The sequence below is a fragment of the Eulemur rufifrons genome, chromosome 19, assembly GCF_041146395.1.
Source record: "Eulemur rufifrons isolate Redbay chromosome 19, OSU_ERuf_1, whole genome shotgun sequence".
NCBI classification, from domain to species: domain Eukaryota; kingdom Metazoa; phylum Chordata; class Mammalia; order Primates; family Lemuridae; genus Eulemur; species Eulemur rufifrons.
The window spans coordinates 27,294,540-27,322,538 of NC_091001.1; the positions used below are offsets into that span (position 1 = coordinate 27,294,540).

The 27,999-nt window shown below is 41.6% G+C and overlaps 1 protein-coding gene across 7 annotated transcripts in view; it reads left to right on the top strand.

The window, feature by feature from the left end:
* Positions 1 to 27,999, top strand: part of LDB2 (LIM domain binding 2) — a 360,760-nt gene that overhangs the window by 75,790 nt on the left and 256,971 nt on the right. The window lies entirely within an intron of this gene.

The window sequence follows — 27,999 nt, forward strand, 5'->3', positions numbered from 1 at the left end:
ATGTGTTACATAGGCAGGAAGAGAAGGGACAGGGAAGGGGAGTTAGACAGAGAATACAGCCTGTGCAAAGGCCCTGTGGTTGGAGGATCTTACAAAACATTCTCTGGGGAAAATAGAGTATTCACTGGAAGGGGTACTAGATTTCAATAAATACAGTATAACCTTAGATGGAAATGTTTTGGATTTACTCTATTTAGTTTAAACAAAAATTTAGGGTATTTAATCAAGACTCCAGTGAAATCTTTTGGATAGTGTAAGCCTTTTTGATTCAAGGACAAACAACTAAAAGAGGCCCTTCTATATCTTCCACACACACCTCCCCATTTTTCGCCAATATTACTAGTATCAGGGATAGTTTGGAGGTGGGTTTTCAATCTGAAGTATTTGATCTGGTTAAGATACTGAACAATGTAGTATTACAGCTTTCAGCTGGAAAACCTGGTTCTAAGCCCAGCACGATTTTATGCTGTCATCCCAATGGTGACTCTGTTAAATGCAAAGAAAAACACAACACTTTTCCTTAGATTTGCAATTGAAAATGTTTATTAAAGCTCATGCTCTCCTGCTTTGTGGCTATTTTCAGAGTTGCTGTGAACAAATGATAAATCATATGTTTGAATAATTTGAATATATAGAATTGTGTTTTCTCAAATGCTCGCCTTCTCCATAAATCAGGCATTACTTCTCAGAAGGAAGATACTTTTGCTTTTGAATGGAGCATTAATGTTTTTTTTTCTTCCTAGTATCAGACTTTGCAAGTTTGAAAAAGATGGGTTGCAAATCTTGCTCATTTTTCAGGACATAGATGAAGTTCCTCCTGCAAAAAAGAGGCTTTTGTTATCCTTCCAGATGGCTCTGATCTGTCTCTTCTCTGGTGCCTATCAGGCCGTACTCCTGATTGTGGCAACTCATCATAGCTTTTTTAAAAACTCTTTTAGGTACTTATAATTTTTTTCATCCTGATTATATCGAAGCATAATTCTTAGCATGGCAACTAGTACTAGATAAGCTCTCAATATGTCTGTTGATAGACATATTGTCCATATTGTTGCATCAGCTTGGGCTTTTGAGTTGCAGAAAACAGTATGTGACTCTTGTTAACTTAAGCAAGAACATAAGTTATTGGAGGATTACAGGGATTGCTCAGGGAATGAGTAGGGAGGCTGAAGAATCAGGGTTGGGGAGTTGGGAACCAGTAGACACCATAGGATATTAGTAGCAGAAATAACTTCATGGTCTTATCTGCAATCTCTAGATTGAAACCATTCTTTTCTTGCAACACTGTGTCCTCCTATTCAAGATTCAAAATCACAGGAGAGAGAATCAAACTGTCCAAATCTAGGTTCCCTTATTGACACATGGTTGCACCGGGACAGGAGGAGAAAAGATCTGGAAGAGTAGCTACGGGTCTCCCTCAGCTTCTGTAGGTGGCTTGATTTAGCCTCCCACTAGGCCAGCACAGTCTGAGCAGACGGTAAATTTCCAGAAGGAAAATCAAAGTGCTATTAGAAAGATGGAATCCATGTGGGTAGCCAAAAAACAAACCAAAACAAAATAAAACAAACAGATATATCCATTGCAAATGGAAAGAAATCTATAGTAATGAAATTGGTTTTGAATTTGTCTTGGCTACTATTAATAACTTGCTGGTGACCTTGGCTGTACCATTTATCTTCTCTGGTCCCTTCGCTCTCTCACTTATTAAACCTAATAACTTTGAGTTCTCTACCTCACCAGACTGTTGGAAGGATCATAGAAGACATATCTAAATGTGCTTTGTATATGAAAAGTGCTGTATAAAATACAGAGTACTCTTCTTATAGGTTTTTGGCATAATCTGTGGCATTATTATGCAGTAGGTGCTTGATGAATGGAACGAGAGGTTCACTCCTCTTTTGAGTACTGGGGCTCCAGAAGACACGTGAAGGTGACTTTCTCTCGCTTACATCATGTATTCTAATGATAATAATAAAATCATTATCATCTCACATTTACTGAGTGTTCACTATGTCCTGGGCTCTCATCTAAGCCTCTTCATATGTCTTATACACTTAATTCTCACAATCACCCCCTGCGTTAAAGGCTGTGAATATTCTTATCATACAAATGAGTAACTGAGGCACATAGACAAGTCAGAAGTGTCTGTCATCAACATCTTACTCTAGTTCTGTATCCCACTGGTAATATTTGAATGTTAATTTTTGCTTCTTCACCATCTTGCAAGATTATGAAGAAGATTAATGAGGAAATGTTGGCATAATATTTAGTGCTCCTTGAAAGAAAGCTAAGCTTCTGGTGAATACAATTATCATTGTGCATTTTCATAATAATGAAATATCATACTATTTTTATACTCTTGTTCTTTTTAATTAATCTTTCCAATCCTAGTCCACAATCAACTTATTTTCCAAAGCTAAAGACTTCAGAAAAGTTATTATTTCCAATGTTTTTCTCCCAATTTATATTTATATATATATGTATTATATATATATATATATATTTTATTGGTTCCAGTCTCAGGTGTTTATCATTTTTGTTCTTGTTTTCCCTTGAGGGTCAGAGGTATAGGGCTACAAAATATTGAGCCCCGAGTCAAAGAAGAATGGTAGCTTCCCTGGTGGGCAGATGATCTGATCAGATTTGAATTTGGGGTAACAAAACGAGCAACCCCATCTTGAAACTTTAGCTGCTACTACAGAATTAATATCCGTGCTTCTTAGATCATAATAAGGAGCTCTTTCTGTGTTAAGAGACAAAGGGAAGGAGAGAGGGAGAGACAGTGATTTGGAAAGAACTTCCCCTTGATATCTTGTCACTCACCCAAATGACTGGTGATAATTGGACATTGGAGACATTTGTAAGATCAGACAGGATGTCACTTCCTTAAGAAGCTATATCTCTGACAATGGAGTGTCAGTCATCGTCTCCAGACACTGAGGCTCTATGCCTTGCTAATGTCAATGTGCTAAACCTCAATTATCAGAAAATATGGTGAGAAGTTATAAAAGATGGAGCAGAAGACTTCTTCCAGGTGAGAGAGTTTAAGATTATTTGTGATGATCTTAAACTTCCCCATTAGCAAAATAAAGATGAAGATGTGATAGGGGCAGGATTGGAGGCTTAAAATGGATAAAACTAACAGGAAAGATTTCCATATGCCTATGAATGGCCTCTGATAATTTTGTCAGCTAGAACAATATAATATTCTTTGTGTCTATTTAGTCAGTCTTCCAACTTTAAAAAAGTGCTTTCAAAGATCAAATATACATGTGCATATCCTGGCTTCACCCTTTTTACCCGCACTTACTAATTGCATTTTTATAGTCCTCTTCCACAGTGGAGAACAAAATGTTTTGTAGCAGAGCTGGATATAAGTTGATATGTGTGTCTGTATTATAATAGGAATGAAATGGTTATTCTACAAATTCAATTAATATGTTTAAAAGAGGGCAAATATACATTTAGGGATGGATAAACTGTGTTCACAATGGGATATAATTCCACAGAAATAACAGATTGAATGATCATTGTAGAAAATTTGGTAAATGCCCTTTCTCTAAAAGATTTATTTCAAATTTAATGAATATACCATACAGATGACTTAGAGTACACAAAAGTTTAGTCAATAGCAATGTTTGAAAGCTTAATTAAAAATAATATAGTAGAATGACTTCAAGGTCATTCTATCCAATGGTAAGGAACCAAATCAGTCTATCAAAAAGCATTAACTGAATAAATATACTGAGCATCATGCTCTGCTTGGTGATTTGGGTGGATCATCCATAAATGGTCCTATACCTGGCTCCTAATTCATGCTCAATAAATGTTTGCAAAATGAAGGGAAAAATGAACTTGGAAATCCTGAGTGATACAGGTGATGTTTTTGGAGCAGATACCATGTGCAAAGCACATCTCATGGACAGTTTACTTAACCCTTTCAACAAATTTATGAGGTACCTGATTATTCTTATATTAAGAATGGGCAGACTGAGATATTAAGACTGAGAAGTCACACAGCTGGGAGGTAATAGAATTGTCATTTGAACCTCAGTTCAATTCCTATTTTGGGGGTTCACAGACCCTGCAGACCTTCCATATACTACCCTGAAAACCTTTTTCAGAGTTGTTAAGTGTACATCCTTCTAGAGAGAGCATTAATAGCTTTCCTCACCTTCTCCAATAAGATCCATAACCACTCCCCATATCTTCTTCCCAAATTTAAGAAGTTCATAGACAACTGACAAACTAAGATTTGGCCATGGCACAATAGATAAACATAAATAGATAAATTGATAAAGTTCAGTATAGATAATGTGTGATTAATTGCCTGGAAATGGTGTAGGGCTTGAAGCACTGGAAACTCCCATAGGTAGTGTCATTTTGGAAGGTTTCCCTAGGAGGAGGCATTTGAAATGAGCCTTGTTGAAGGATATCTCTGTACATGTGTCATGGAACCAGGTGCCAGACTTGTGCACCACGACTGGACTCTCCCTCCCTCCCCTCTCCCTTTATAGCAGCATTTGACAGCAAGGAAGAATTAATTACTGCACATTTCCCTCTGCCTAGAGCCGATTACCTGCAAGGCTGCTCCATGAACATTAGGCTGAGAGCAGTAAGGAAAACACCATTTGGAAGCATTCCACTCAGAGCAGATGTCCAGCTGCTCATTTAGATCATGAACTGTTTGTCAATACTGACAATTAGTGGGCTAAAGATTGCATTGACCACATGAAAAGAATCAATATGTGCAGTACTTGTTAGTTATTTACCGCTGAGTGTATTAAAGCCGGTAGATTTCTTATAAATCCTTCAAAGCCATCCTGCTATGATCCTCTCGACAACACACATTGACACATCAATAAATCCTTTTGACAAGGGTGATCTGTGAGAATCAATACCAGTTTATCAGTGATTCCCATGTAGTCCTTTTTTTTTTTTTGACAGGCCAGCAGAGGTTTAAGATCATTTCCCCAAGCAGGAGAACTGACGTGGTTTAGGTACAAGACTTGTAGTCACTGTGCCTGAAGGCGCTGGCCTTGATTAAAGTCGTTTGCTCAAAGGATCCTTGTAAATCTTATGAGGGAGAGAAACCCACTCACTGATATGTAGTGATAATTGCAGCCACCTTCAGACGTGAAGTGGGGAGTTAAATGTCTTAATGTATAGTAACTATGCCTGCATCTGCCCAATCTTCAACCCCTCTCTCTGTCAAAGAACGCTCGAGACCTTATCAGCAGGTATTCACCCTTATTCCTGGACAGCCTCTTGCCTCAGCTATCAATACCTGTTTGTTGAACTGGTTTGCTTTATATATATTAATATATATTTTTTACTATATGAACTGAATTAACCATTCATGTTAAGCAAAATTATTCACAATTTAAGTCCAAATACAAAAATAGTGCATTAGTTAGGATAAGGATAGCTGCTGTAACAAACAATCCTTGCAGCCTCAATATTGGCTATGTAACATCTAGTCAATGTAGCTGTTTCTGGACAATGGGTGATTTTCCTCTACATAATGACTCAGGCACACAGGCTCCTTCCATCTGTAGCTCTACCATCCCCTAGGTTCTCAGTGATCTTAGACTTTCAGCCTGAGGAAGCAAAAAAGAGAGAAGAGAGAGACACATACCCACTGTTAAAAATCTGGATCTAGAATTGACTCTTAGGTTTATACTCCGTTGGTAAGAACTTAAAACGGGGCCATGAGATGCAAAAGGAACTTGTCAATGTAGTCCCTTTAGACGGGCAGCCACCTCTCAATGACAATCCCACTCTATGCCAGGGGGACTACAAACTTTCGGTAGATAGCTAGCTACAAATGCACGCTAGGACTTGCTGTGTGCTGCAGTACTAAGTTCCTGCAATACAGATATGGGAAATACACTGTTCTGATACTTAATCAAGCAAATGGAAAACAGTCCACCTGCCCCAAAGTAGCTAGACTTGTACAGGTCTTTGTGTCACTAATCTCCCTGGTAAGCCTTCTAAATGCTGACAACATTTATTTCTCTGGCTTCCATGGACCTCTGCTTTTGGTATAAAGATTGCTAAATCAAACTGTCTCAAGCCTCTCCTTTGAAATTTCTGTTATCAGCAGCAGTTAAGCAGTTTTAAGGGATATCTGAAAGATAAAGAGTCCGTAATCATATCACGTTTTCTCTCTTAAAAAAAAAAAAATAACCTCAGAGGATTCAACTGTACTAAACTTTCAGGGTACCAGGTTCCACTGGTCATTAATAAAATCTGCCTGAAGCTCTATTTGTCTCAGGGCTTTTTTGCTGTCTTCCTTCTCTCCGACTCTTATAAAAGTCTGCTGAACAGCCATGACTGTGCCTTGCCGAAACTAATAAAATTACATCTCTCAGTCAGTTGGGGAGCTCTGTCTAGAGTTGTATTTGAGATCCAAAGACAAAGAGAAGTCCCTGCTGGCATTGTGCAGTAATTAAAGATTCCAGAGTTTTCCAGCATGGCATATCTAAAGAAAGAGAAGTTCACTAACTTTAGGATTGTTGGGGTTTCTGTTTTTCTTTTTTTTTCTCTCTCTCTCTTTTTTTCTTTTTCATGATTCTACATACTACATTGAGTGTTTAAAGGTATATGCTCTCTCCCATTTTTTTTTTTTTTTAATATAGAAGCTCCTTTCACATATGAAACTGGGAGAAGAAAAAATGCTTTGGAGAAAGCCTACCGTTGCCTTTTGTAGATGAACTTAAGTGTTTAAATTCTAATGGAAAATTCCCCATTGGCAAGAGATACACTTCCTAAATAGTCTTCAGTTTTTTGCTGTGTTTAGAAATCTCTGACGATTTCTCATGTGCCATGGCTGACAGATGAATGAATATTTGGAAGGATACAGGCGAACCAAGACTGGGTTTAGGGGAAGAGATCTTTGTGTCTTATCTTTTAGCCATCCCGTTTCTGCAAATACAAGGCTTAAAGACTATGCCAGTGCAGGGAGGACTTGTGTTTCTCTACAGCTCACTTGGCCATGAGACTCAGAATGAAAGATCTGGTGGGTTTTCTGCAGTGTAGCAAATAAAACAGCTCATTAGCTGTAAGCAGCCAATAATCTTTTGTGATTCACCAATAGCTACTATTCCTCAGGGAAATTTATGCTAGACAAGGCTGCAATAGTAAGAAAGCAAGAAGAAAAAGGACATATAAAACAAATGAAAGCATGAGTCATATCCTTGCAGAAAATACAGTTCTGTGTCTCACACGTTGAGAGATTTTTCATTGCATTCCATCCTTCTATATAGGTTATTTTTAGCATCCAGTATTATTCCTGGTTAGAAGGATGACTTTGGTTATTATCCATGATTAATTAAGGCCATATGGCTCTTGAAATGTCTACTTATGGATATAATAATAATTATAATAAGACCATAACTGTTTACATTTTTCAAAGCATGATCACATTCAGTTTTAACCTTGTGAAGCACACAAGGCAGGAATTTACAACCCATTCTCCAGATGGGATGATGAAATTATACACATATCTTAGGTTTGCCTTCCAGGGGTGATAACTTGAAATAGGGCCACAACTGCATGTAAGAGAGACTTTCAGTGCAGTCCCACGGTGGGACTGATCTGGGCCAAAATCCAGTTTTCTTAGTTCTTAATCCACGGCTATCTCTACCAGGGAGATTTGAAATATAAATATACTACTAATAGCTAACATGTATATAGCATTTTGCTAAGTACTTTTTATATATTAACTCACTCAATCTTCTAAGCAATGCTATGAGATAGGTCCTGTTATCGGCACTATTTTGTAGTTGAAAAAATGGGGACAAGGAGGGGTGAAGTAGCTTGGCCCAGTGACACAGCTGGGAAGGGGAGGAGCTGGGACTGCAACCCGGGCAGTCTGTCCCCAGAGCACATGTGCCCACGCTGCATGCGACACTTCCTCTTAATACCAAGCAGCTGTAAATTCCAAACTTCATGTAAGATTCTTGAAGGTGTCCCACAGCATTGAGGATCCAGAGTTCAGATTCAAGACTCATCAGTCTTCTTTTCTGAGTCCTAATGAACTGCCGCCAAAAGAGTCTTCGGGTACGTGGAAACAAAATCGACCACAAGGCAGCTCTTCTGCAACTGTCTGTTTACCGGATAGCAGGGCCTCTTCTAGTACAGCTTGCCAGGGTCCAGTTGTCCCTCTTGTGCACTGCACACAGACCAGCCCGGTGGGCATTTATCTCTACATTCATCTGCCATGCACTGAGTGCCCACCATGGGCCAGGCCCTGAGCTGGGCATCTGGAGAACACAAAGATGAAGAAAGCCTGCTCTTTGTCCTCAAGGGGGTCACAGTCTCAAGGGGAGAGAGAGAGATGTGTAATCAGACACTTACACAATAAGTAAGCTAGTGCTTCAACAGAGGTATGGGCTATGTTCTCTGTGAGGGACGGAGGCAGATAGAGTATCACATAGCTGCTTAGGAATTGAAACAAATTTGGGTTCAAATGGCTGTCAGTGGGTACCTGGGCGATGTTAGGAAAGTCACTGTTCTTCACTATGACTCAGTTTCTTATCCTGGCAAATGAAGATGAGGATGCCACCTCCCTCGTAGGGTTACGGTGGGAATTACATGAGCGATCGCCATGTGAAACTGATCACATAGTAAGTGTTCAGTTAAGGTCATGATCACAATAATAACCATCCTGACATCTTCACAAGGGTGTGACCCTCTGTGACAGCATGACAGCTGTCAGGCAGAGGAGAGAGGGTGCCTGAGAATAGAGGGAGGAATATTCCCCTGCCAGCAATCGGCATGTGCGAAGCCACAGTTAATTTCTCCCTGTGGAATAATCCTAAGAACATGTCTGGCAATGGGCTCCGCCAGCCTTTTCTCTCCACAGGCTCTGCATGTTCTAGCTGATTCTACGTACAGTTAGAAGAATCATCTCTCGTCACCGTAATTGCTATCCTGGCATTTTCCCTCCTGAGAACGAGGTAGTGGTTTCCAATTGCCTCTTGAATCAGCTCGAATCACGTTGGTCCCAGGCTTCAAGGCCCCCCTCACACACAACAGCCTCATCTCGTATCTCCTTTTCCGGCGGCCCCTGGGTTTTCTCTCTACTGAAATCAAGGGAGCCAGGCATGAGTGCAGACATTATTTTCCACCCCTGCGTCCCCAGGAGACGGTGGACCCCCTGCATGAGCATTTGACAAAGTTTCTATAGTAAGTGTGTATCTCTGTGAGTGTGTATCTGTGTGTATGTTGTGAGTTTAAAGTGATAATAATGCGGTGAAGCTTGTGGGTAGAATTTATCTGGTCACAAACCAATGGTTTTGAGCCAGATGAACACTTACTGATGTAAAGATGAGTTTTGTTGGCCTACACAGCACTTCTAAATATTTGAATCCGGTGTTATGCACTGAATGTTTGTATCCATCAAAATTCATATCTCAAAGTCCTAATTCCTAATGTGAATGACATTTGGAGATGGGGTCTTTGGGAAGTAATTAGGTTTAGATGACATTATGAGGGTGGAGTCTTCATGATAGGATTAGTGTCCTCATAAGAAGAGACCCCAGAGAGCACTCTCTTGCATTCTTGCATGCTCTCTCTCTCTTTCTCTCAGTATGCCATGTGAGCACACAGAAAGAAGGCAGATGGCTACAAGCCAGGAAGAGAGTCCTCACCAGAACCCAGCCATGCTGGCACCCCGGATTGGGACTTCTAGCCTCCAGAACTATTAAAAAAAATTCTTTTCTTTAAGCCAGGATACTACCCAGTCTACAATATTTTGTCATGGCAGCTCAAGCTGATAGATATTCAGTTTTATAGCTTCTAATCAAAGGAAAAAAGAAACAAAATGAAGTACACAACAATCAATCAATAAACCTAGAAAATACCTGGCTCTCCTCCCAAATGACATCAGTTCGCTAAAGCTGAGTAAAGGCTGCCTTTTTTTCTACTGGAACCTCCAGTTTGCCATAGTCCTCACCAATCTCTATTGCCTCTCTCTGCTATACTTTGCAAACTGTGTCTGTATATTACCTGCAAGACAACTGAACCTTACATTCTGCTTTAGTGTCACCCTTTCTGTGTTGGGAACAAATTTTCATTGAAGACCAACAACTGCACAAATCAAACTCAAAGCAGCATATGTTTATTTATAATCAAATTCAATATATTATATATAAATTCAATATATTATAAAATTCAATATATTCAATATATTATAATCAAATTCAATAAATTTATCTCAACAATAAGGTGCAGAGGGCCATTTAGGGGAGTTAATTTCCTTTCCTTATCATTTTATATCTTGTTTACCTCTGGGCATGGACTCTTCCAAATTTTTATCTATTTCTGTCTTTTTCTCTCTGTTTCACCTTGTCTTTCTCTGTGTGTGCTTATATATGTATATATGTCTTGCATACATAAACTCTAATTGTATAAAAATATGTATCCGTCTATCTCCTCAATTTACACATTTACATGCATCAATTAAAAAAATTTTCTCTAAACTTTCTCCAAAATGCAATCAATAATTATATTCTAAGAGTACTCAATCAAGTGATGAAACAAATTCACAGTCTTCAGGACTCTGATTCCTGCAGTATCCTCAATAATTCTTAAAGGTAGAAGCCTGTAGACCCATTATTCTCACAAGCTGGCTGATATGAAAGCTAATTCAGACCCATACTACTTACATATTTTAAAAAATTAACATAACAACAACAAGTATTACCTAAGCAATTCTCCTGTGCTTGGCACTGTGCTAAATTAATTGTTCTTCTCATCTCAGGAACAAACCTAAAATAAATATGATTATTTCCATTTTACAGATGAGGAAGCAACAGTGAGGTTAAGCAACAATAAGAAAAAGGCACAGAATTGTAACCCAGATTTTCTTTCTCCAGCCCAATTCTTATTCCATTTTGTCCTACTTCTCATGATATGTAGTTAAAAAATTGTTGCTTATATGTGAAGCTGAGATAGATGCATTGTTTTTTCTCATCAATTGTTAACAATTTGGTTGGTTCATAGGCCTAACAAAGTTTGTGTTGCTTTGTTTTAATTTGAAAGTAAGAATGAACTCTCCCCTGTGGTCAAATCCTCCTTTATAAATTGAACTCTGGTATAAATTTATACTTGTTCTCCTCCCACTCCCAAACAAATACTCCTACAAAGTTTTTATAAAGTTGCAACTCTCTTAGGAAGTCAGCTCCTTCTAGGTTATTAAATGCAGCAATATGTTTCTATCTGATTCCCAAGAAGTTGATGAATTCAGTGATTTGAGTCAATGACCTTATACAGGTTTGAAGACTTTTAAACTGAAAAGGGGTAGGAGCTGAGTTAATGGTGGAAACAACAAACTAAGGTGCAATTTCTGAATGTAAATTTAGTGACATACGCCCAACACACAAAAACCTGTGCTATCCCTGATGTAGTCCAACTGCCGGGGGTCCTTATGTAGGGATGTCACTGCTTCAAAGGACCTGCCTAGAACTCCAGCCCTGTTGTCTTTCCTCTGAGCATTGAGATGCAAGATGCTCTCATGAGCCAGGTGCCAAGGGGGTCTCTGGGCCAGAAGACTGCTCCCTGAACGTCCTGAATCTGCTCAAATCTCAGGGAAGCAAACGATGTTGGGTCCTATTTCACACTTTTCCAGCGTGGAGGGTTTTTCCTCTTAAAATCTTGATCTGATATTGATGCTCCTGGGGTCAGGGGAGAGTTCTAGCTCTCAGGGCATCTCACATAAACTCCACAAGTGATGTCTCATGCCTGCTTCATTTCCATGGGCCACAGACAGACCTTTCTCGAAACCTACCCCATCACTTCCTAGCGGTGTGGTTTGGGAAGTTTCCTTATGCTTTGTGATACTCAAATACTTCAGAGTATCACTAGGAGATAGATCAGATGGCAAAAATAAAAACCCTAGCACCCAGTTTCCAAACAAATACATCCTAGTTGTTATGAATTTGGGCCCTGACCTTTGATCGGGGTTTAATTCTACTGGTGCCGCCATCTTGCTGTAAGACTTTGGGGAGGTGATGTAACGTCTTCAAAAGTCATTTTCTTCATTTCTCAAATGAGAATGGAAATGAACCCTGCCACAGAGGCCTGGTGAGGAGCAAATAAGAGAATGCTTATACAGCACTTAGCATAGTGCTTGGCACAGGGTAAGCCCTCAGTATATTTTAGCTCTTTTTCTTTCTAGTATTCTTTGAATAACTGCATGTATCTCTGCAAACAGACCTAACTTGCATCCTGAAAGGTGAACATTAGAGCCAGCAACGGGATGCAGCTCTCTGGCAAGATGTTTGGTGGGGCACGTGCCCCAGCTGTGTCCACAGCAACCCACCCACTGCCATGCGCAGTGTCGCACCATCCCGAGCTCTCCCCCAGGAAGAAGCGAACCTACAGCCTGGCTCCAGCCTGGCGTTTGCCCCTTTTTCTGGGATTTCTTTTGCTGGAAGATTTTGTTCATTTATGAGAGGGACAGGAAATAATAGGTGTTGAACAACAATGGAACAATAGTCAGCTAGTGTCTGCTGTTCCTACGAGGCTGGCTAAGTCTTGTCAGAAAAGTCTAGGAGGGATGGCGCCCGCAGCAGTTTGGCTCAGCTCTCCTTCTCCACAGAGAGGATCCGCCTGCACTCACCGAGGAGACGGGGCGGTTGGCGGTGGGGCGGAGGGGTGGCTTAGTGCTCCATGAGACGCTGAGGTCTCCTCAGCGCACACCATCCAGCTAATTTACCTGTGTGCATCTATAAAGTGAACAACTCTCACAAATGGAAACCACAGCCTCCAGAGTGGGCGCACTTTGGAAAGAGAGAGTGAAAATCAGGTTGTCCCGTGGGAACCCTGATAGTTACAGGATCCTGGAATTCTACGGGAGCTTTTAAATGGTAATTAAAGGTAGAGATGGGACAACACATTAGAAAAGGATTCACCAGTTTGCCTCTTTCCTGGAAGCACCTTTTCAAAATTAATTGGCTTTTCTCCAGGTTGTGGGTGGGGTTCAAAAACAAATTGATTCTTTCTTCTTTTTAAATAGAGAACTTCTATTTTTTTTTTTATAAAGACTATAAGACACTGTGAGATTTTAGGTAGACCAGTCCAATTTTATAATTCAATTTCATAGGAAGAGTGATGAAAATCACTATGCTGCTCTCCCGAATAATCTAATAATTAGGTCTCAGTAGTTACATGGAAGGAAAGCACTGGCTGACAGTGAATCAGTACCTGGGGGAGGTGGGTGGCTTAGTGACTTGTCCCCTAAAGTGTTTTTCTGAGAAAACAAAGCTGGTGTGCCTCTGCTAGCCGTCCTTCCCGTAGTTCTTGTCCCCTTGGCTTCCCTCTGCTCTGTGTGTAAGCCGTCCTCTTATGCCTCTAGGGCAGGTTTTTCATTCAACAAGTTTTTTTGAGCCTCAATGTGCCATACCCTTTGCGTGGAGGTGGGAACACACAAATAAACCAAAGTGAGTTTTGGTCCCGCCCTAACAAAGTGCATTCGAATGCAGGCCACAGACAATTCCGCGGCAATTGGTACTTGCAACACAGTGAGATAAATGCTGTGGTCCATGAAGTCGAGGGGCTCATCGGAGCCTGCAGGACAGACATCCATCTAAGCCAGACTGAAAGCTGAAGTGGGGCTGGAACGAGACCCAGGTAGAGCGGGTGGGAGAGCAGTCTTGGGACGTGCAAAGGCCTGTGTAGAAAAATAGCACTGTCCAAGGCAGACTTGCCAGCCAAGGTGGGAAGCTTTGAATTCACCCTCAGGGTCATGCATGCAGAGTCTGGGGATAGTGTCCCATGGGGAGTGGCGTGATCAGATTTATGTTTTAGGAAGGCCTTCTCTTCTCTTCCTCTCTGCCAGTCTGTTTCACTGTGCAACTCCCTACCAACCACAGCTACTCAGGCACAGTCTCTGTCTTTGACTTCCTTTCAGTCTCACTGTGCAGAGAACAATGACAAACTGTCAAAGAATAATTGTTTACAAAATGTAAAATAACGAACCTTATCAATATGATATAAACACAAGTCAACGATTTATCTAACTCAATCATTAATGAGGGAACTGGTAAATATTACAACCAGTACCAGGGAGAATTTAAAGAAGCCCATGTTTATATGTGCTAAAGGAATGCTGAAATAAGTTTATAAATAGATGCAGAAACTGGTCTGTCCACAGGGCAATAATCAACCTGATACAATGAATATACTTCTCCAATGAGAATCATTTACACTATTATCAGTTCTCTATGATTTACGGAGTTGCCGAGGACCCTAATGACAATATAATGCGGAGATAACCCAGATGGACAGGACACCCCCGAATCTTTTCTGCCGATTTCAAAGTTTTTCACAATTTTTCCTGACAGTAAGACAAAGAAACATGTGTCTTGGGTTCTGGAAGCCTACGTTGGTTTCCCAGCTCTGCCACTCTCATCTGGACTTTCCCTTCCTGGGCTTCCATCTTTTCATTTTTTAAATTTATTCATATACTGGGCATTTGTGTATGATACAATTTGAAAAAAGCAATGTGCTGAAAAAAATAATTTACACTATTTGTAGGGCTGTCAGACTTCCCAAATAAAAACCTAAGATACCCAGTTACATTTGAATTTCAGATAAACATCAAATATATTTTAGTATAAGTATATCCCAAATATTTCATGGCATATACTTATACTAAAAAAGTGTTCCTAGTTTGTCCGAAATTCAAAATTAACTGAGCAGCCTGTATTCTATCTGGCAACCTACCTATATGTCAAGTGTGTAGACTGTACTATTATAAGAATCCAGAAGATTCCTTGGTCAGGTGGATCTGTTAAAAAAACAAAAACAAAAACAAAAAACAAAAAAAAAAAAGAAAAGAGAGAGGAAGGTCAATTAAGAAAGACTTAGGAAACCCAAGACTCCATTTACCAAGTTTTTGCTTTTGTTTTGTTTGTTCAGTCACAAACCCTTTGTAGATGTGAGGGGAAAAAAATCAAGTTCAATACAAAACTGGGGCATAGACTACAGTTTGGTGGGAACCCAAGTTCCTGAAGGAAAGGAAAGGAAGGGGAAGCGAGTGGAGAGAATTCTTTCCTTCTGTTCGCTCCCTGCCACTCAGCGTTTACAGGTGTTGGGCTCTGACAAGTATTTGCTCTTTACTGGGAGAGGAAACCGGGCATGGGGGTGTATCTCACGGGTGGCTCTTCTCTGACCTTAGAAAATTGTTCCATCCCTAATCATTAATAGCTGCAATGCACCCTCATACCTTGGGCTACCTACCATGTGCCTGCTTGACGCCAGCAGGTGCCTCCAGCCCCATGTTCAGTATTTGGGGGTTCACAGCTCACTGCAAATTGGGGAGACCTATTTCTGTTTCTTGCAGAATTTTATAGGATTTATTCATTCATATTGGGTAGCTTTGCATTATCTTTTTTTTCCTAATTGTGTAGCTAGCTGACAGATGAAAAAACAGTCTTATGCTGAGTAAGCACTGCTGAATCTCTGTCATTTGCTTTGAAGTGGCTGAAAATTACAGAGTCCAGCTTCCCAGGCCAGAGGCAAAGGAAGAAAAGTGTGCAGGAAGTCTTCCATATTTTAGGAAGGAACTGCACATTCCAGGAGCAAATTCTGTCCTTACAAAGAATGCTAGGCAGAGAAAGGTCCACTATTTGCTGGCCCTTAGGAGATATGAGTGGGAGAGAGGAGATGGCTTTAGCAGAGGGGGCCTGTCTACCAAGACTTCCTGGGATATGGCACCTAATGACCAGGAAGGTGCTTGTAAAACCACACAGCGGGACCAAGATGAGTTTCAGTGCTGTGCTCTGATGATTTTAGTTTCTCTCTCATCCCTTGGAAATTCCTCCCTCTCCTGATTTCTCGGTACTCAGGGTCCTATTGCTTCTTTCCAAGATTTTCAGTCTTGTCCTTGGCCTTGGGCTTCCTCCGAGATGGACTTGACCCCATCGTTCTCCAGCTGTGTGACCTGGAGTTACTTAAACTCTATTTTCTCTGTAAAGTGGTAAGCTGGGAACTACTTCACATGATGATATCTTCCATGTAGCAAAAGGATGTATGAAAAGCCCTCAAGAAGTCACAATGAAGGTCATGTAGATGGAGAAATTTACTACATACCACACATTCGTCTACATAAACACATTGAATTCGCACAACAACCCTGTGAGCTAGGTAGCATCATGAATCCTGTTTTACAGCTAAGGAAACCAAGGCACAATTATTAAATGATTTTCCTAAGATTATGCAGCTTTTAAGTGGTTATGCTAATATGTCAACCAACAGTCTGGCTCACGGGATAAAGTTATTAACCATGATGCTCAGAGCCTGTCTAGTAAATATTAGCTATTGTTATTATTATTCCTTACTATTCTGGAGAACACTTGGGTCCAAGAAAATGTTACAGTTCTCCAGTTCCTTGGTCATAGTAGTTTGAGAAGATTCACAATATATCTCAGCATATTAAAGTATTGGAGAAGTCAGATGGTAAAGATATCATTTTTTTAAAAAGTAGACTCTTTATTGTATAATACTTTTAGATTGACATAAAAGTTGCAAAGATAGTACAGAGAATTGCCATGTACCCTGTGCCCATTTTCCCCAGTTGTTAAGATATTACGTTAGTGTGTAAGTTTGCCACAACTGATGAGCCAACATTAGTATGTTACAGTTGGCCCTTGAACAACACAAATTTGAACCGCATGGGTTTACTTATATATGGCTGTGTTTCAACCAAATGCAGATCCAAAATACAGTATGCACAGGATCCCAAACCCTTGCATAAGGAGGACTGACCTTTTCATACCCATGGGTTCCTCCTGGCTGACCACAGGACGTGGAGATTTTGGTATATGCTGGGATCCTGAAACCAACCCCCTGCCTATACTGAGGAATGACTATATTATTAGCTAAACTCGGTGCTTTATTCAGATTTCTCCAGTTTTATATAAATGCTCCCAGGCTTCCATCCGGAGTCCCGCATTACGTTTTGTCGTCATGTCTCCTGAGGGTCCTCTTGGCTGGAACGAGTCCTCAGATTTTCTTGTGTTTGATGACCATGATTGTTTTGAGAAGTCCTGGTCAGATATTTGGCAGAATGTTCCTCCATTTGGTTATGTCTCTTGTTTTTCTCATGATTAGACAAGGAGCTATGGGTTCTGGGGGGGAAGACCACAGAGTTACAGTGCCATTCTCATCACATTGTGTCAAAGTGTCTATTGTCAACATGGCTTATTAGTGAAGATGTTAAGCTTGATCGCCTAGCTGAGGTAGGATTTGTCAGTTTTTTTCCTCTTTTTGTACCATACTCTTTGAAAAAAAGTCATCAAGTCTAAGCTTAAGGGGTAGGGAGTTAGGCTCTATCTCCTTGCAAGAGGAGTAGCTACATAAATTATTTGTAATTCTGAATGGGAAATTTGTCTCATCTATTCCATTTATCATTCAACCATTTGTTTATATCAGTATGGATTCATGGATGTTTGTGTTATACTTTGGGTTATAATCCAATCCTGTACTTTTATTTTGTTATTCAAATTATTTCACTTTTGGCCACGGGGAGCTCTTTCAGTTGGCTCCTGTGTCCCATTGACAGATATGTCCTCATCTGTGTGTGCGTGTGTGTGTGTTTGGGCACTTACCTTCTGGCACTACAGGGTATTCCAGAATCACCTTCTATACTCAGTGCTCCAGCTCTAGAATGAGCCATCTTTTTAAGGAACCCTGGTTCCTTTTATCGGAGAGTCTGGGTGACAGATGTGCTCATTGCTACTGAGGCATTGTTGCTTCCAGGCCCTCTCAGCATTGAGAGTTTGGAAGTACATGTTTTTAAGCAAAAATGTTTCCAAAATTTTTTTGACTACAGGATGTCTCCTCCCCTTCAAATAGCCCAAACATTGTTTAATATTTCTCAGAATGTTAATATTCCATGCAATCCAGTTTGTCATGTGGCACTATAGCAATAGCTTTTGTGTATCTGGATTTTAACAATAAAAAATATTAATAACGATAGTTACAATAATAATAGTTACCATTTATTGACTATTATGTACTAGGCATGGTCCTGGCCTTGGAGATTAGAGTGGTAGGAGAGACTCGTAGGTCCCTATTCTCAAGAGATTCTAAGTCTAGTGAAAAATAAAAAAAAGAACAATTAAAAATTGGTGTCACAGTAGAGACAAAGGCCACCACTGCCTGAATAACAGCCTGGCTTTGTGCCTTACCCTTGCCTCTGCCTTACCCAAGCTGAGTCAGAATGACTCGTCTCGCATGCTTCTAGGAAGGTGTCTCTCTCCTTCCGATTGACCTCAGGATAAAGCCCTGCAGTGCTAGGAGAGAGGGAGGCCAGCAAGGTGCCTGCGGCAGGTGTTAGGAAGCCCATTCTCAAGTGCAACTGTACACTTGCATGGCTCTGACTGTGACTGCCTCCTTAAACTGTGTCCAGACTCCTTCAGGTGACTTACACGTCATGGCCATGGCTTTTTATGACGAGGTCTCTGCTACTTGTGGCCTCTTTCACTGCCCTCTGCATCATAGACTCTCTCTCTCCCCCTCTCTCTGTCTGCAGGCACATCCAACATCCTTCTCTTTGCCAGGCTGTATCCTACTTCTGGACCTTCACAGAAAGGAACAATCTTTCTCCTCTTCATCTGCCCAATTCCTACTCTTTCTGCAGGGCTTGGGTAAAGGTTACTTGCTCTGGGAAGATTTCCCTGTCCCTGACCCATGCACCCTATCAAGAGCCTATCTTCAAGTATGTCACCCCTTGGCGCCCTCTACTGGCCGAGAGAGGCCATTATTCCATTGATTGTCATTGGTTGCGTCTTTCCTGCCTGGATTTTACGCCAGGAAAGAACCACATCCTTCTTGCTCGCTGTGGAATTCCCAGTGCCGGGCATTTGGCCATGGGTGCTCGGTACTCTCATACTGAGTAAGTGAACTCATGATTGTATGAAGGGATGAACTCAGACTGAGCATTAGGAAAGGCTTCCAGGAGCAGGTGATGCTTGAGTTAAATCAAGAGAAGAAAACATGAGGCTTCAGTAAAACTGAGAACTTAAATAACTAGTTGAACCAGACAAATTTTTCATTTCTGTAAGTCAAAACTGGTCACGTATTTATAAAGGTTAACCTAATAATAATAGGTAACATTATTGAACACCTGGTGCTTTAAGCTCTTTAAATGTATTGACTCATTATTGATGCTATGAACCCTGTGGGGCAGATACACCTATTGTTTGCATTTAACCAGTAAAGAAATTAAGGCACAGAGAAGTTAAGTAACAGACCCAGGATCACACAGCCCAGGAGCAAAGCCAGGGCTCCAGCCCAGGATGTCTGCTTCAGAATTCTGAACCCTTAGCCTACATCTTGAAAGCAAGGAGGGAGGGGGCACTGAGGAGCATTAAGAAAGGTGTGAGAAGGTGAGATATGCATTTTTCATAGAGATCTGCTGGGCAGACTGAAGGTACAGTGATAGCTCTGGAGGAGCTGCAGTCATCTCAAGATGAGCCTCCTGATATTATTACACGGTTTCTTTTAATCACTAGTTCTGCATCAGGGTATCAGCCCCATGCTGCCTAACCCATATATTTGTGCTTTTTTGGTGGGTTTTAAGATTACTAGTGGGTTCCAAAAAGGCCCTATTCTAACGAGAGAGAGGACTGCTTTCCCCTGTTGGCATGGCGCTTCTCCTAGAAGTATGCAAATGGACTTTGGATACGGCAATGCTTGCTGCAAGGGGCAGTTTGGCTTACTGGCCTTTAGCTGGTAAATCTAAGATATTACAGACAGGACTGGGGAACGAGCCTCAGGTCCCAGACAAGTGCTTTAATTGCACTAATGTCCCTGTGTAGCTTTCAAGGGCCTCAGTTAGTTTCAACATCCATAAAATGAGGTTAGGGGTTGAATTCAGGCCGCTCTGAATTTCCAAGTCCACGTATGATTCTTACTGCATCTTGGTTCAGGTTGATACTCTGCATAGACTTGCTTCAAAAATATTCTGGGTTTTGTATTTCCTCCCCCAAAGGAGTGACTTAGGCTGCGATGAGAGATTACGAGGAGGAATCATTACAAATCCCTTAGTAATAATTTGCGAATTATTTACATAAAGGATTTAGATCTACTCAGGTGTTTTTATTTCCATGAACAAAACATTGTTTTTTTGTTTGTATGAGTGGCTGCTTACAAGACAAAAATCCCTTTAACTTGAGACAAAATATACCTTGGGTAAAGACGCAAATGATTAGAAATAAGAAGCTTGAAATGCCAACCTGGGAGCCGATGGCTTGATGGCTTGGGCTTCAAATAAAATTCCATCTGCTGAACCCTTAGGTATAATTAAGCACAAAACCCCACCTGAAGGAACACAAGGATTTGACGTAAACCCACAGAAGCCAGAAAATTCAGGTCACCAGGCTCGTCCTGCCCTGGTTAGAGGGAGCTTTGATACTGTTCTCTCCCTGGGGTTCAGGAGCTGCTGTGTGTAATCTCCTAAACCACAAGGACCAGGAAAAGGGCACAAAAGCTTGAATTAAAGGCAGCACGTATGCCAATTTTCAGCTACTTTCCTTTTGTCAGCCGAAGGAAGCCTATAGATTCTATTTAGCACATTGAGAAATGAAGTTTCCTGATTTAGAAAATCAAATGCTTGAGCCGTACAAAGAAAATAGTCTCCTTCAAACTGCACTTACATAACCTGAAACCCTGTAACGATAGTCTTCAGCCAAGGGGTGCCATTCCTTTGGGGCCCAACTCCTTTTCCTTTGGATCTGAGGAAGGCTTGGGATTGTTGAACTCGTCATCCCGAGAGGTAAAACGAAGAACTCCCAGACTGCAGTCTGCCCTCCTGCACTCCCGGGCACTATCTTCCTACCTTGCAAAGGTTTTGACCCTTCAGAGGTAGCAAGATGGAACGGAATAGGTGTCCTGAGTGGGAATCAGTTTGGTACGTCTACAAAACGTATTGTTGTATGTTGCCTTGAAAACACAAAATAGGTTAATACAGACGGAAAGCAGGGAAATGGGGAGGAACTCAATATTTTTGAAGTGACCACTATGGGCCATTACATGTATACTGTATTATATAAGTTAATTTCATCTAATTCTCATTAAAAAATAATCTACAAAGCAGGTTTTCTACAGACAGGGCCACAGCTCACAGAAGTTAAGTAAGTCGATCAAAGTCACACAGCAAGTAAGGGGCAGAGCTGGGATCTGAACCCCCAAATTTATGTTTATTTCTCCCACAGTGTACTGAAAACACTTTCCAAAAGTGCCTTCATAGAGTGTATCATAATGTTCTTTTTCCCCTTCCTCCTGTTAAAACTTCCTGGAAGAGTTTTCATGATTCCTGCCCGCAAGTCACTGAGCGGAAAGGACCGTGTAACTGCAGAGAGGAGCGGAGGAAGGGGAAGGGGCGAGGGACGCGGATGGCTGGGAGGAGCAACAGCTTTTCACGTTTCTCTGCCCAGCTTGGCAGGGCAATGTCTACGGGCTCCGAACTTTCCCCGTAATCATCGTGCATCTTTCCAAAGGAAAAGAGAAGTTGCTCGGAAAGAACACTCAGATAATTGGTTTTGGAGAAGGAGACTTAGTATACCAGGAATAGTTTTCAAATCCATGACACTTTCACGTGCATTAGAATGAAATAAGTCTTAAAAAATTATCCTACGTGATATGATGAGTGTTTCTTTCCTGCACGGTAGAGAGAAATAGAATCTCATGGCTAAGACTCAAGTCAGATTAAATGTAAAGAATAAGAAATTGAGGAGGCAAATTGGTACTTATCTTAAAGGCTTGTCATGAGATTAAATATTTATAAGCAATTTAAACAGAGCCTGGTATGTAGCAGGAATATCAGTGTCCACTAAGTAAAATTCAGTGAGTTGCCCTGTTGTCCTGACTGCAGCATGAGTTCCAAGGAAAGCTCATATTCCTATTGTATAGTAAATGCTCAAAGTTTAGTGGATAAAAAACTCAGGGTAACTTAACTCTAATGACCTCACAATAGGTGAAATTCTCAAATCCACACCCATTTTATTTCTTATTAAGTGTATCTATGTTAGGGTGTCGGTAGTATTAAAAATTGCAAAATCAAGATTATGAGATTGGCCAGGCGTGGTGGCTCACGCCCGCAATCCTAACACTCTGGGAGGGCGAAGCAGGCAGATTATTTGAGCTCAGGAGTTCGGGACCAGCCTGAGCAAGAGCGAGACCCCCGTCTCTACTAAAAATAGAAAGAAATTAGCTGGACAGCTAAAATATATATAGAAAAAAGTCCCAGCTACTTGGGAGACTGAGGCAGAAGGATCGCTTGAGCCAAGGAGTTTGAGGTTGCTGTGAGCTAGGCTGACGCCATGGCACTCTAGCCCGGGCACCAGAGTGAGACTCTGTCTCAAAAAAAAAAAAAGATTATGAGATCATTCAACTCCTCTTCTTCAAAGCTGAGAATTCATCTATATAAGTCTCTTAAAAAATTAATGAGCTCATGGGAGAAGTATCACATATAAAAAAACAATGTTTGGAGCTTCAAGTTTTCACTTATGTAAATGGGTACCATTCCACGTGTCTCTCTGCAATGCTCAAGTGGGTTGGTGAAATGAATGTACAGAAGTTAGCTTGTTTCTGGAGATTATAGGTAAACACTTTATGATACCTGAAGGGTCAATTTGTAATCTGCAATAAAGAGCTGGTTTCTTCGTACCAGGCTGCCAGCCCCCTTTACAACAACAAGAACAAGAGAGGTGCTACAGCAAATTACTTGATTAGCTATCTTTCGAAATTAAATTGGTTCTGATCTAGATGTTGTCAAAAAAATATCTAAGGCCTGGGGAAGATTACAGTGTTTATAAATCGAAAGCAGCTGCTGCTATTTGCAATGGCTTTTGTTAAAAAAAAAAAAAAAAATCCTGATTTGACAATCCCTTTTTTAGGTTTGAGTTCACAACACATGTGAAAAACCAGCACAGTAATGAAGCACAAAGAACAGGTTTTCTCATGGAAATTCTAAAATGCCCTTCACTGTGGCAGAGGCGTGAGGTGTTGGCTTGGGTATCAGTGGAGAAAGCTAACCCAGCAGTTGATAATGACAGGTAGTTATGTAAATAGATTGCCTGAGCCAGGCAGCTGGGCATTCCTAGAAAACAGAAGTCAGAAGTCACTGAGCACAAAGGGTGTTAAGAAAGGGCCTGGTGGGCGTGTATACAGAGCTCTCATCCACGCGGTCGGTTGTAAGTCTGGGGTTGCCGACTGATTCTCAGGATACAGCAATTTAACAGTTTTATAGTTAGTACACTGCTTGGGGTTCTAGGCATTTTTCTATTTCTGGTTCATTCCCCGAAGTAACTTTGCAAATGAATGTTAAGCTTAACTGTGGGTTCCCTGGAACAGCACAGAGGGCTGATCATTTCCTGTGTTGTGACTGCAGGACTTTCAAACACCTAACACTTTCATCCTGGTTATCAAGGAAGCATGTGTTAGCTCTATCAGACTGCTTTGTGCGGTCCCGCATCGCTTGACAACGGGGATACGTTCTGAGAAGTGAGTCATTAGGCAATTCTGTCATTGTGTGATCATCGTAGAGTGTACTTACACACACCTAGGTGGTATATGTGTTTTTATTTATATGTGTTTTATATGGAAAACAAAATGTCTCAGCACTATTACTGATTATCAGTCATTTCCCCTGCTTGATCTGCAAAGCCAATATCAAATAGTCCATTATAATCTTACGTATGGCACACTGTTGTATGTATGGTCCACTGTTGACCAAAACCTGTTCTGCGATGCATGACTATGTTATCCTCTGGGGCAGCAACAAAACTTCGAGGCCATGCAGACCTGAGTTTGAATCCTGCCTTCATCCCTTCATAGTTTCGGCTTGCTGGCTAAACTAATCAGCCTCTCTGAGTCTTGTTTGGTAAAAATGCGACTGATAAATGCTGACAAGGAAGATTTCCTTCCTGTAAGGACTCAGTGCTGGTATTTAGTGGGTGCTTTAATCACTGGTTGCTGCTATTACTTGTAAACCTTGGAAAGGGTATAGAGGGGCGACATTGCATTAAAGGCCACCTGCTGCATGTCCTTGAACAGATAACTGAAGCTCCTCCTCCCAAACTCCCCCAGCCTCCATTTCTTTATCTTTAAAATGGGAATAACCAGACCCATCTCACAGGGGTTTGGGGTAGATTAAATGACACGTTCAGGGAATGTCTGGAACTCAGTAAATGCTGAGTAGACAGATAGATGGTAGTGGCGGTGTTTTTGTTATTGCTGTTTGAAGCTAAAACTACAAATACAGAGCAAACCCTAAACTTCCTACAGATAGTCCCCATCATTTTGCTCTGGTCTTTTGATCTCAGAGCATCTGAAGTTTTTGCTTATCTCTTTGTTTCTTCTCTCACTCTGCTTCTCGAATGTAGGTTCATGAGCTCAGGGAAGAAACCTTGTTTGTTGCCTCACCGCGGTTTTCTCTGCATCTTAGTTCGATGTCTGACTCACTGTAGGCCTTCAATAAATATTTGTAGCATGAATGAATGAATGAACAGAAGCTGTAGGCAGCACACCATTCCTCCACCCCTGCTGCATCTGTGGACCATGGCGTTAGCTGTCCTGCACCTGCCTGGCGCCCGATAGATCCTTCTACTGTGTGCAGCCTCCTCTGAGTAGCTTCTCTCCACCTCTTGGCATCTTCTCAGGCCACCTCTTTCGACTGCCTGCTCCCTTCCCCCAACCAGTGTGTGCTCAGGGAATGCAAACTAATTTAACCAAAGCCAAACATAATTAGGAGAGTAAATCTGCTGCTACTGCTGCTAGAGCAGCAGAAAAAAAAAAAAAAATCATAGCTTGCATTCCAAAAGGAAATGCGGTCTCTCGGCTTTTGGGACCCCCTGCTGTTAGTGTAATGGCTGTGCTGCTGTTGCTGCCCCCTTTCCCCACCAGGCTGGACAGGAAGGAGTTAATTGCACAGCGGCATCCCTTTGCTGCTAGTAGTGTCAAGAGGCAGAGATAACACCCACCCTATAAACTTGCCTGTTCTCGGGGGTTCACAGTATCATGTCACCCAAGGCAGCTCCAAATCCCAAGCCATTTCTTTCCTCTGTTCATTCATTCATTCGTTGGTTTGTTAGTTCATTTACAAATTCTCATCCCCTCTTCTGCTCTTGCGCTGGGCACTGTGCTGAGTGTTTGAGTCACAGCAGAGGACAGAAGCTGTTCCAGGGTGTCTTCACTGGGGACAGGAGGCTTGGGACCTACGATTTTTAGAAGACTGGTCCAGGATCTAAAGTGCCTGTCAGTTACTCTTGATTTCTCCTCAGACACTTGGATAGATCCCATCCTATAGATCTCCCGGGGACAGAAAGGCTCAGCATTGAAGAACTAGCATAGCAAACATTGTTTTTACTTTGATTTTATGTTTCCTTGGGTTGCATGAGGTGGGGTAGCCTGCTGCAGATGACACCACCCCTGAAGTCCCTCTGCAGCCATTCCTTGGCATCCTGTCGTGCCAGTGGGGAGAGTAGACTCCTGTTAATAGAATGATATGGAGCTTCTCGGCTACTCTTGTCACAGGTGAAGGCTATTGGGGAGGATCTTGAGATTTTCTTAAAGCCAGATAGCATGCACCTGTTTGTGTTTGGAGGCCTAACTCCCACCCCAGTGCCCAGACCGCGACAGTATACAGGGAATGCCCATCTGCCATGGAAGAGGAGAGGCCCCACCTTTGCAGCTGGGAAGAAAGGGAGCGATCAGATACATGTATCCCAAGCTTGATTTCATTCATAATCAGTGGCAAGAAATCTGAATTTGGATCCTGAAGTCCCCCTTTCTAAGAACAGTATTTACAATGCATTAAGTGCTTGCAGTGGCCTTGCACGTTGTTAAGCCCTTTATCTGTGGAAGCCTGTCATATCCTTGTGGCAGCCCTGCAAGATAGTAAGTGTTCCCACTTTTTGAGTAACAAATCAATAGCAAGTGATCTGCCAGAGCCATATGCCTTGTAAGTGGCGGAATTAGGGTTTGAAGGAAGGGTTGCCTCTAATTTGCTACTGTAGCACCCTATGTTTCGCTTATAATACATCTTGTCACACCCTGTTTTTATTACCTATTTATTATTGCATATCTCTCTGCAAGCCATACGTTTTTGGAGGCAGTATTTTGCCTTTATGGTTCCCCGAAGGTCTCCAACTCGTAGCACAATCCCTGACAGAGCATAACGGTTCAATGTGTGTTTATGGAATGAAAGAAGGGACACATGAATAAATGTCTCTGCAGCACCTGCTACTTGTTCCCTCCTTTGCAGCCATTTTTTAAAAAAGATCCCAATCTATTTCAGAAGGAAACTTTTCATTTCCATTGTGTGACTGACTTTATTTGAATATCAACAATGCATCCTGTCCCTTCCAGGGCCCTGTGATTTCAAGGCAGAAGGAAATCATCTCACAGGCAGGGGAGGGACCCGAGGAGACCAGAAGAAAGGTGTGCTGCGTCTTCACTGCACCAGTGGCAGGGGTGCAGTCACAAAAGATTTGGGGTCCAGTTTTAGGGGGAAGGAGAGACAGGTGTCTCTGGTTTCTGATAAGTCATGTGCGTGTCCCCCAAACAGGAAAGCTCAGGCATTTGAGAAGTTTCCAGTTGTTCTCAATTCTTACGTCAACACTGAGAGGTTGGCATAGAGAAGGAGAGAGAACAAAAAGGGGACCCGGCGGCCTGATTTCCTAGCCCTAAATGTCTGCGCCAACCATTTGGCTCTTAGAATATTCTCTTGTAAGTTTCTCTGAATGTGTGTTTATGTGTGCATGTCCACCAAGCCAGAAAGACTAAAAATGTATGCAAGGTGGGGCTGGTTTGCATCCCTGGGCACCAGTTTCTGAGGACACGAGAGAGTCAGAGTCAGTGAATATGTACTGCGGATTTGTAAGTGCCAGGCACTGTTGCAGGGCCAGGGCTGCAGCAGTGAGCACAACAGATAAAGTCTTCTGCTTCCTTGAGTTCGCATTCTAGCTGGGGTGAGACAGACAATAAACAAATAAACATATAGAAGAACAGATGCTCAAAACTTTTGTGGTTGATAACGATGCCGACTACAGCATTTGCCAGCTCTGCTAATGAGTCTCCCTGGAAACTTGAGTGGTTGATAAGAGGATTAAGAATCTAGAAAAGTCTTACTGGTAGATCGGTGTACTTATGAGTTACAGAGCCCGTGGATCATGATGGATACAGGATTTTGTCAATTCCACTCTGGCTGGGAAGAAATTCAATTAAAATATATATGTTTAAACTTTCCTCTTAAGGTATTTGTTTCAGAAATCAGAGCTCCCTTTTAGTGGTTGTTAATATCAGGAAATGAATATCTGATTACATTTTTCTAAGGCGAGTCCCTTAGCAGCAGGTGGAATCTCATCATATCTTATCTTCTGCATAATTCATTTTGGGGAAAGTCTCTTGAGTTTTGCTTTCAAAACTGGAGGAGAAAAATGAAGCTGGTTTGAGGGTCATAAGAGTTTTTAACCTTTCTGGAAAAGCAAAAGTACCTAATGTGATTCCAGGAATAGACTCTGAATTGTGGATTTCCTGAGAAGTGCTGGAGAAGCTAAGTAGGAAGCTTGGGTCAAATTCTCTTATCTGGTGTGTGTTGTGTGTGCAGCCAGGGGAGGGAGCAAGCTTGGGGTAGAATGTGAGCTGCAAGCCAGCCAGCACATACGTTGTCCACGCCACCCTGTCTATTTGTCACGCATTTCTCAGGACCCACTTGTCATGCTTGACTAGACCTTATCATCACGGGAACATTACAGAACGTTGTTTTTTCTGCTTTCGCTTGATGCGGTGGCTGCCCTGCCATTGTAGCCACAGTAGGCGATGCTTCCATGTGACATTTTGGCCTGTTTGCAGAACCAGAATGGGCACTTGCAGCTGCTCATTAAGGTGATGCAGCCACCCTCACCACAAAGCCTTGTGCTTCTCAGCAGTGCATGGCGGAGTCTCCCAGGAAGTTGACCCTGTCTGTTCTGGCCTGTCCTGCAATTG